At 44.0% G+C, this 11,159-nt stretch overlaps 1 pseudogene; it reads right to left on the minus strand.

The window, feature by feature from the left end:
• Positions 1-5,447: 5,447 nt before the first annotated feature.
• LOC100971844 (LIM domain kinase 2-like) lies at positions 5,448-8,811 on the minus strand (annotated as a pseudogene).
• Between the last annotated feature and the right edge of the window lie 2,348 nt (positions 8,812-11,159).

Raw genomic sequence — 11,159 nt, forward strand, 5'->3', positions numbered from 1 at the left:
TAGATTCTTAATGCATGAGAACAAATCCTGACACTGTTAGCTGGTGTTCTGTTACATGCAGCTGAATACATTCCTAACACCACATTTGTGAACTTTCCTTTTATGACATTGCCACTCAAAGCATGGTCCTTGAACCAGCAGCCTCAATGTCACCTGGAAGCTTGTTAGAAATGCAGAATCTCAGGCCCAACCTTAGACTCCCTGAATCAGAAAAAATGAGAAAAAAGTGATTTGCATGCATGTTAAAATTAGAAAATCATAGTTCTAAAATATTATAGAAACACAGAGAAAAATATACTCTATGTACATATATATAGAATAACGGTAATTTTCCAAACATGCAATTACTGGAAAAAAGGGGGAAACAGGAGGCTCAATTTCAAACATTTGCTTGTATATCACCTTCTATATGGCAGGCATTTATACATATATATATTAGCTGTAGTTTATATTCATTATTTCCTTTAAACCTCAGATACTGTAAGCATTTACTTTGTCCATCAAGCACACTGCATAGGTGAGGAGGTAGGGCTTTAAAACATGAAGTGATTCCAGAGCCATTCAGGCAGAGCTGCTTTTCAAACCCAGGTCCTGCTGACTTCAAAGCCCACCTCTTTCTGCTCTACTACATGGACTTTCTGGCTACATGTTGAAAGAAGGTGGAAAGTGAATAAGACTTTTGAAGAGAGGGAAGCTATGCTTTAATGGTGAAGGACCAAGAGAATGAACTGCTAAAGTCTGTATCTCTGGGAAGAATTTAGGAGATTAGGGAGATCAAAGTCCCGGTGGGGGCGGGAAGAGAACAAGATGGGAAAATATGGGGGAGAAGGGAGTTTACATTTTGAATGGCAAATTACAGGCACATACTTAATTCAGATGAAAAACTAAAGCTGTTAAGGATAAAGAAGCAACCAACAACATTATGAAATTGGCTTGCTTCAGAAATCCCCAGCCAGAACTCTAAACTCATGCAGTTGTTTTCTGACACGAAGTCTGGGAGATCATTTCTTATCGGAAACACTCATTTTTTGTTCATATTCGTAGGCAGTTCTGCTGACTGTTGTTGGCTTAGCATAGCACATCTGGTCAGGAGGCCTCAATTGGGCAAATCTGAACTGCCTAAAATGGTGTTGATTCATATAACCTGTGAAAACATGGACTCAAATTAACAAGCATTAGGGCAGATTTATATTTTTCCTTTATTTAAGAACGATAATGTTCAGTGGAAGTGATTGTGAGGGAATATCTGGATCCAGATGTAGTGGACAGTCACCGACACTGTATGGATCAATGGCAGACCCAACATTCCCTGCCTTTTTCTGAAAAACCTGGCTCCTTCAGCAACATCATCATTAGCAAAAGCCAAAAGAGAAACTTGCTGACCTCCACTGGGTAAGTGCTAACTTGTCTCGGACTTCTCACTTTTCTATTTGGATCAAAAGTCTCTATTTTTAGAGATCCCCCTAGTTAATTCAGAAAACTAAATTAAAGAGTTGTCCCCAGAAAAGCACCACTCAATAAATGTTTTATAGAAGTAAGAAGAGAGGAGGCCAAAAGCCTGTTCTTTCCCTAGTGCATGAGTGTTTATTAAGCAAAAAGAAATGTAACTTTCTAAATCTTTGTTTTGATAGTGTTATTTCCTTGCTTTGAAAAAATGATCAGGCCAGGCACAGTGGCTCACGCCTGTAATCCCAGCACTTTGGGAGGCCAAGGCAGGCAGATCATTCGAGGCCAGGAGTTCAAGACCAGCCTGGCCAACATGGTGAAACCCCATCTCTACTAAAATTCCAAAAATTAGCTGAGTACAGTGGTGCATGCCTGTAGTCCAAGCTACTTGGGAGGCTGAGGCAGGAGAATCGCTTGAACCCCCAGGAGGCGGAGGTTGCAGTGAGCCAGATCGCACCACTGCACTCCAGCTTGGGTGACAGAGCAAGACTCTGTCTCAAAAAAAAAATAAAATAAATAAAAATAAAAATAAAAAATAAAAATAAAAATGTGTCCCTAGCCCCAGTCATCCTCTTTCTCATGATCTTATTTCATTATTTTTACCACAATTGTTATTATCTTGATCTTATTTTTTTAATTAATTTATTTATTTGAGATGGGGACTTGCTCTGTTGCCCAGGCTGGAGTGCAGTGGCATGATCTCTGCTCACTGCAGCCTCTACCTCCTAGGCTCAAGGGATCCTCCCACCTCGGCCTCCCGAGTAGCTGGGACTACAAGCGTGTGCCACCACAGTGGGCTAGTTTTTGTTTTTTTGTTTGTTTTTTTTGTTTTTTTTTTTTTTAATTTTTCATAGAGACGGGGTCTCTATGGGCAATTGCATTGCCCAGGCTAATCTCCAACTCCTGGGCTCAAGTAATCCTTCCGCCTTGGCCTCCCAAAGTGCTTGGATTGCAGGCGTGAGTCACCACACACAGCCTGAATGATCTTGTTAATTTGTTTTCCGGTTTATTTTCTGTCTTCCTCCCTTCTACAATGAAGGTTCCAGAGCAGCAGGGACTTTGAGTGTCTTAATCATCACTGCATTATCAGCTCCTGAGACTGTTCCTGGCACTCCATAAACACTTGGTGATGAATAAATCATCCAACAGAAAGAAGGTAAACTCCAAATTCTTCCTTATTCTCACATGCAAGAACTTCTATGGGCTGAATCCAACTTCAGTTTTCCAGGCTTGCTAGTCCTCTCCTTTAATTTTTGATGCCAGCCACATTCACCTTGTCATTGACTCCTAAATAGGGGGACTTCTTCACCACCAAGGTTTTTTAGTGAGTGCTGATCTTCTTCCCTCTGCCCACCCAAATGCTGTCCCATGGCCTGTTGCGGTCTTTCCCTCTCTGTGAAGCCACACAAATTACTCCGTCCATGTGCACCTTGTTGTCTGCACCCCTTTGGTGTCTGGAGACCCTATGTGCCCAGCAATCAAGTATGATCTGCCTGCATTATCCTTCTCCCCTCATATTGCTGTATTTCATATTATAGATTTGTTATTTACATTTTCGTGTGTGTCTATTTTGTCATACTATATATACTAAGCGACTTTATTTTTTGCCTTTGCTTCTCAAATAACAAGTTGCACAAGGATTTTCATATAATAGACTTTTAAAAGACATTAATGGAATAACAGATAGAATTCATTAATTGACACTTAAAAGGTACAGTGATAAAAGCCTGAAGAGGAAGTTTCCTGTGAGCTGGAGAACATTAAGAGAGCAATGAAAGAGGAATTGTCTTATGATTGGTGTTGCCCTATAGACCAGGGAAAGAAAATAAATTTACTTTCAAGGGGCAAGTTGAAGAATAAACACTTCTCAAAAACAACTCCCTGTGCCATGAATGGAAAAGTAGCAAAATTAATTTCCTTGAAAAATCATGCTTGATTTTTAAATGGGATGATTTTGATATTTTAAAATATCACCAGACATATTGAATTTTTATGCATTTATTTATTGAGACAGAGTCTCACTCTGTCACCCAGGCTGGAGTGCAGTGTCACAATCTCAGCTCACTGCAAACTCCGCCTCCTGGGTTCAAGCGATTCTCCCACCTCAGCCTCCCAAGTAGCTGGGATTACAGGCATCCACCACCATGCCCAGCTAATTTTTGTATTTTCAGTAGAGATGGGGTTTCACCATGTGGGCCAGGCTGGTCTCAAACTCCTGACCTCAGGTGATCTGCCTGCCTCAGCCTCCCAAAGTGCTAGAATTACAGGCATGTGCCACCCCACCTGGCCAGACATATTTTAAAAGTCATACATTCCATGTTTGGTCCTCAAGACCTCCCAGTGTATAATACATGCAAAACAATGAACAGACACAGGATTGGCAAAGATTCACCTATGATCATCTCCCTCACTGCCTCACCGGGAAATGTATTTTATTACAGATAACAGTCTCAGAAACCAGTTTTCACTTGGACAAATCATTAATAGGTACCTAACAAATAACTGATTGTTCTTCCTGGCATATTGCCTAATTTAATACTTGCCCCCACATTTTGTCCCTTTCTGCACAGCAAAATACAATTTCTAAATGTGTAAATGATACAAAGTCAGTACTTTTAATAAGATGAATAGAAAGAGTCTCATATGCTGATTTATAATCTCTTGGCTCATTTTCAAAAGTTGACGTGTATATCTCAACCTCACTGCAATGCACGAATGCGTGCAAACTGTTCCCCTAGTTTAAAAAATCTTGGATTTTAAAAAATTGCTTGTTATACTAACTGCTTAATTTACTGAGTCTGATCAATGGCCCAGTTCAGGCCCACCACTCCCACACTTACTGGGGACAGCTGAGGCACAACCAGCCACACAATACTGAAGTGAGCTGCTGCTGGGAGTCCAGGCTCAACCCTACAGCAAGCTTGCAAACTTCACATGTAAGTATAGTCTGTATAGCAAGGAAACTCTGGCCAGAGATGACATTTGATCCCACAGCTCATCAGGTCTATGTACGATATTTCACATACCACCCAACAGATGTAATGACAAGATAATATTAACAACAACCACTTTCCTGGATCACTCCCCGCCCCGCAACACACCACTCCAATACAACGGCCACACATTGCATTAATACCCCAAACCTATTCTCAATTTGTTAAATATGGTGCAAGCTCACAGTTAGGAAGATGCAAATCTAGTTGAGCCAAAGAGTCCCTGGAGCTCTGGGAGCCTAGGTGGAGGGTCACCTCAGAGCTTTCCAGTACCCGCAGCTGTGGCTCAGGCAGCTGCAGCCAGGAACTAGTGAGGTGGGACAGCCAATGAGGGAGGTAGAAGTCAGCTGGCCCAGCTTGGGGAGGTGTATCTCTCAGCATCTCAGCTTTGGGACTCTGCCACCACCTCCTCCTAGCCCAAGCTGCTGCCTAAACCAGGCATGTTGAAGGGTGAACAGTGGCTGCCACAAGGCCAAGGCCAAGGCCAAGAGATTGCTGACACTCCCACTCCCTTGCCTGAGCCCCTAGGCCTGTGACAAGCCACACTGTCCTCCAGAACCCATCTAGCTCTAGGCAAAATGTCTTAGGCTTCTGACTGAGGAGTCCACCAGGGTATGAGTAACAAAAGCCAGGATCTGGGCTTTCTAGAGGGCAGGGCCTCTTTCTTTCTAGTCCCCCAGCTTCTTCCTCTGCTTGAAGGTGACTGTTGCAAACAGACAGGTTGTTGCCCATAAGTTCTCAGCCAGTCTCGGGTAATTAGGTTTGAAAACATGAGGTAGAAGCTTCCCCTCACATTGATGTTGTCCCTGGGCTGGCTAGAGTCACCCTCTGGCAGGTGAACAGAAGCCAGCCCTTTTCTTGACTCCTGGCCAGTTGTGCCACACACCAAAACTCTTCAAAACCTACTCCCTCGACCTCTGCTCCAGGAAGGGCAGGACCCAGAGTGGAAGTGGGGAGCACCACTGTCTTTTCACACCCTTTGAGTTTCTTCTGGCCACCAGTCTTTCCTTCATCCACACTCCCACTTGCCCTCCTGCACCCAGCTGGACTATAGACTTCAGAGTTCACAGGCAGGTTCACCCTGGGATCCTGCCTAGCAAGTCCAGGTCACGCTGATTAGTGTAAGAGATTACACTAATCAGCGTGACCTGGAAGCTCCTGGGTGGATCCGAGTAACAGATTTCCTCCTGGCCCAAAGGCCGGGCTTTTTTTTTTTTGTCTTCTTCACAGCTTTCAGGTGAGTGCTGGATTTACAGACAGTAACCAGGCCCTCAAACCTGTGGAGATACATTTTCCTGGTGCTGCATCCATTCGTCTCCTGGGGAGATAGAAGAGATGGCTTGTTCTGCTTCTTTTTTGTTTGCGTTTTGAGACAGAGTTTTGCTCTTGTTGCCCAGACTGGAGTACAATGGCACGATCTCGGCTCACTGCAACCTCCACCTCCCGGGTTCAAGCAATTCTCCTGCTTCAGCCTCCTGAGTAGCTGGGATTACAGGCATGTGCCGCCACACCCAGCTATTTTTTTGTATTTTTAGTAGAGATGGGGTTTCTCCATATTGGTCAGGGTGGTCCCCAACACCTGAACTCAGGTGATCCGCCTGCCTCGGCCTCCCAAAGTGCTGGCTTACAGGCGTGAGCCACCGCACCCTGCCGGCTTGTTCTGCTTGTAAACAAGCTGCCAATCCACAGGAAGCCCGAAAAACCCTGCTCACAGCAGGGATGGGGTACAGAGGAGCAATGCTGGCTGTGGAACACCCCCCTGCAGGGGGCTGGGCCAGGGCTAGTGGGGTGAGTCTTGGATCAGGCCGTACTGCATGCTCACAGTGTGGTCCAACTCCTCCAGCCCTACAGGCGGCGGGATGCCCAGCTCCCCCAGGTACAGAGAGTCCTCCAGTTTTGAGAATGCCAGTCTGCTCTCAGGCTCCAGTCTGCAGTAGATCATGGCCAGGGGGAAGAAGGTTGGAGGGCAGTCTGCGGGGACAGACTTCTCCCAGAAAAGCATCATGCTGAGGCCAAAGTCCAGTGTTTGGGGAAGGAAATCGGGATCTGCATACACCTGCCCAATGGTCTCGCAGAGAACGATCCCCAAAGAGAATACATCCACATTTCGTCATAGCTCTTTCCATTCAGCATCTCAGGTATCATTCAGTAGAGGTTTCCCACCACCATGTAGCACTTCTTGAAGTTGTTCTTGTGCAAGGTACGTTTCTTGGTGGTGGCCATTCTGGAGGCAATGCCTTTGGCCAAGCTGACTTCCTGCTGCCAGGGGAACGGGTCCACACTTTGCAGAAGGTCCTTCAGCATGCCCCCCTCAATGTCCTCTCAGCAGGTTCAGCTTCTTGTCCTTGTACAGCACGCCAATGAACTTGAGCACATTGGGGTGGTCCAGGCTTCACGTCACTTTCACTTCAGTCAGAAAAGTCTTCTGGTTCTCCTCATCACATCGCATTAATTCCTTCATGACCAACACTTTGCCTGTGGCTTTGTGTGTCACTTTGATAGCCTGCCCAAAGAAACCCTTCCCCAGGACCTCCCCGTGGATCAGGTCACAGGACCGGAAGTTCTGCTTTGAGTAAGTGCTGGAACAACAAAGGGATTCCCAGCAGCTGATGTCACGGCTGAGCAGCAGGGGCTCCTTTGGAGAGCTAGGGCTAGGGGACTTGGAGATGCTGTTACTGAGTCTTAGGGAGCATCTTCTCAGCGTCCCCTCCAGATTATCCTTGGTGTCCAGGGTGCTGAGGGCATGAGGGTGTCCAGCATTCTGCGTGCGGGGAGAGAGCCAGGCATCCAGCCGCAGCTGGGCTGGGGACCGGGAGACAGGGTCATGTTCAATCAACAGCAGAAGTGTCTGGCTCATCTGGCTAATTGCATCCTCCAACTCCTCTACTTGGAGTGTGTGGGTGGGGGTTCCACTGATCTCCAGGATGTGGTCCCTGGGGTGGATGGCATTGTGGCTGTTGGGACTGATGTGCATCTGGTTGACCTCTTTTACTGGCACAGTGGTAACATAGTTGGAGCAGGCATTCTCCACGGACACGGAGAAGCTCCGCCTGCCCTCTGTGATGGCCAGCATGGACATGAGCATGACAGAGTAGGGCAGCTGGTCCTGAATGGACTCTGTGGAGAGTATCTCAAATATGGGTGCCAGCACCACCTCATTTGTGGCACTTTCCACAGTATAGGGTGACACGCAGCACCAGGGCGTATGCATCCCCATCCTCAATGGTCACCTTATAGCTCATACAGGCAAAGCATTCTGGATGGTACTTGAACTCCCTATTAGCAGCAGCAAATCTGCATGGGTCTGCAGCAACCTCAATTCTTCCTCCTCAGAAGAAATAATTCGACTGAGGGGCATAAGAGAGAGTGAGAGACCAAGGCAAGTTTCAGAGCAGGAATGAAAGTTTATTAAAAAGCTTTAGAGCAGGAATGAAAGGAAGTAAAGCACACTTGGAAGAGGGCCAAGCAGGAGACTTCAGAGATCAAGTGTGCAGTTTGACCTTTGACTTGGGATTTTACATGTTGGCATTCTTCTGGGGTCTGCATCTTGTCTCCCCTGATTCTTCCCTTGGGGTGGGCTGTCCGCATGTGCAGTGGGCTGCTAACACTTGGGAGGGGCTGCATGCACAGTGTGTTTACTGAAGTTGTGCACATGCTCACTTGAGGTGCTTTTCCCCTTACCAGTCGAGCATTCCTAGAGGAAGGTCATAGACCAGTTAAAGTCCACCATTTTGCCTCCTAGTGCACATGCTTGAGCCCACTCACCCAACTCCTGAGATCTTATCAGGAAGCTGCTGATCACCAGTTTCAGAGTTTTTTTTAATGTGTTGGGAGACTGCCTTTCCCTGGTACGAGCTGCAACCAATTATTATTTTAGATGGTTAACAACTGCCCGACCATCACCTAGTGGTCGCCTGACATTCCTGGTGTGGAGGAGCCCTCTCCTGCCCTGCACATGTCTGATTAACCACCTACTGTAACATCTCCAGCCACTATAATGGGCCCTGTCATCAGCAGGGAGCACCCATGACAGACCTCCCCAAATGTCTCCTAGTAGTCCTGTGGCAGTAGAGCTTCCCGTCCTTCTCATAGTACCACCCGATGAGGGAATCCTGGCATTCTGAACACGGGAAGCAACAGCTGTGCCAGGCTTCATTGACAGTCCTGTATCATCATTGGCTTGGAGCAATGTGATCCCCACAGCCCTGACACCTCCAGACATCTTCACCTTGGTCCTGGCATTACCACTAGTTGAGTGACCTGGACAACTTCATTTTCTTCCCTAAGCCCCAGTTTCTTCATATGTAAAATGAGGAGATTGTACATTATCTCAAAAGTCTCTCCTGGCTCTAGCACCCACCAGTGCAGACATGGTCCCAGGAGCGTAGAAACGGGGAGGAGGAAGCAGGGCCGCAGCAGCACCAATAAGCTCCCACCTCTGCCTAGGCGAGGGATGACCTCAACCCCACGCATGAATGGGCGGATTTTTAAATCTATGATTAATCTAGGATTCCTTTGAGTAAGACTTCAAAAAATAACTTTAATATTAGAAAAGGGTTTTGATTGTTTTCCTAATAAATGTGAAAGGAAAACATTAGATCATTTTTCATGGTTTGAGCTTTAATCTGATATTTAATTATGTTTCTGCTTTGCTACTATCAATGAAAGTATGTTGCTTTTGTTTTTGAAATCTTGACATCAACCCAGGATAAATGAATAAAATTTCAAAAAATTAATTTGCTAACACAAAAGGCTTTAGTTATTTTACTTTTAAACGTAAAGTTACAGAATAGCCACCATTACATAATTCAAGCTTTAATAAACTCTAATAAGAAACATATCCTTGTTTAAAATATTAGAACATAATGGCTCTATGCACATTGATTTTCTTCTTTTCTATAACTGCTATGCATTTTGATTCAAAATTAGTTTTTACAGGATTTCTTTTATAAATTATTATCTTGGAGCCTATAAGTAACAAATTTCTTTTCTCTGATCATTCCATAAGCCAAAATATTTCAAACCAGATGTACATGTGAGTTGTGTGTGTATTCTTTATCCACTGACATTTCAAAATTCTATTTAATTATATCTTCATATTTTAAAAATCAGATGATTCAGGGGACTGATTCGATAAGTTGTCTTACTTCCACTAGTGGAATACCATGCAACTGCAAATCCAAGGACTAGGAAGTTCTCTAAGTTCCAATGTGGGAAGATGTCCAGGTCATATTGTTGAGTGAAAAATCCAAGGCACTGAACAATGTGTGTGTATATTTATATATATAGAACACCACCTTTTGTAAAGAAAAGGTGGAAAATAAGAATAAATATTCATAGGAGTAAAACTTCTTGAGGAATAATGTTTCGTGTATTTTGCCTTTTGAACCAAGTAAATCAAAGAACTATTCAAAAATAACAATAAAATGAAATAAAATCTACTAAAAATCAAGTGAAACAAGTTTTTGATCTGGTTAATAGAACATAAAATGATAATTAAAACATTAGCTAAAATTATGATTCAAATTCAAATTCAGGGATTTTTATTATGCTCACAAAGTTGTGCAACCGTCACACAAATTCCAGAACTTTTTCATCACCTCCAAAAGAAGCCCTGTGCTCATTAGCAATCACTCTCCATTCCCCTTTCCCCCAATCCACTATTTAATTTTTTGAAAAACAAGTTATAAAACACTCAAGCACAACATAAATTCCAAGCAAAACTCAAAACTGGTTTCTAAACAGCACTCATTATAGTAGCACCTGTGACCAATATCCACAACATGATTTCTAGCAGGTTGATGTCTACTATTTAATTCAGTGTCTACTCATTATTATTACTATTCTGAGGACAACTTGGGCCCCACAGAAGCACAATGCTGACATTCCCACTGTGTCGCCAACCTTCCCACACCAAATTCAGTCGTCACAACTAGGTTTTCATCTTGTTTTGTTTGTTTGTTTGTTTTGTTGTTGTTTGTTTTTTTGTTTGTTTGTTTTTTGAGACAGAGTCTCACTCTGTCACTGATGCTGGAGTGCAGTGGCACTGTGTCGGCTCACTGCAACCTCCGTCTCCTGGGTCCAAGCAATTCTCCTGCCTCAGCCTCCCAAGCAGCTGGGATTACAGGCATCCACCACCACGCCCGAATAGTTTTTATATTTTTAGTAGAGACAGGGTTTCACCATGTTGGCCAGGCTGGTCTTGAACTCCTGACCTCAGGTGATCCACCCGCCTTGGCCTCCCAAAGTCATCTTGTTTTCTACTGAAGGGAAACTTGGCAATTTGCACATTTATTATAATAAACACCTAACAACTCTGCTGTCTATTCATTTTTTGGTTTTTACATTTTGATTAGAATATCAAAGTGAATTTCCAAAAAACCATTGGAAGAGAAGGGAAAGAAAAGAAAAAGAAGGCTTCCTCTTCCTGACATGTCAATATTTTAATGTGTCATGAATTATCCTTACCTACTACAGAAATTCAAATGCTACAAATAAAACCAAAGTTAAAACAATTTATCTGCAAAATAAAGGTGTGAGAATAGCACAAAAGGTTAGCTTAATTAATGAAATAATTCAGCAAATATTTGAGTGCCTATTATGCACAAAGAATGGTGGAAAGTGATGGTAAGAGGGTCACTGGAGGAAAGAGAGAAGGTAAAACTGTCCTCACCCACTATGCTTATATTTATCATTTTGTCAAGGATCTTTCATTCAGTT

Source organism: Pan paniscus, chromosome X, assembly GCF_029289425.2.
Source record: "Pan paniscus chromosome X, NHGRI_mPanPan1-v2.0_pri, whole genome shotgun sequence".
Classification (NCBI taxonomy): Eukaryota; Metazoa; Chordata; class Mammalia; order Primates; family Hominidae; genus Pan; species Pan paniscus.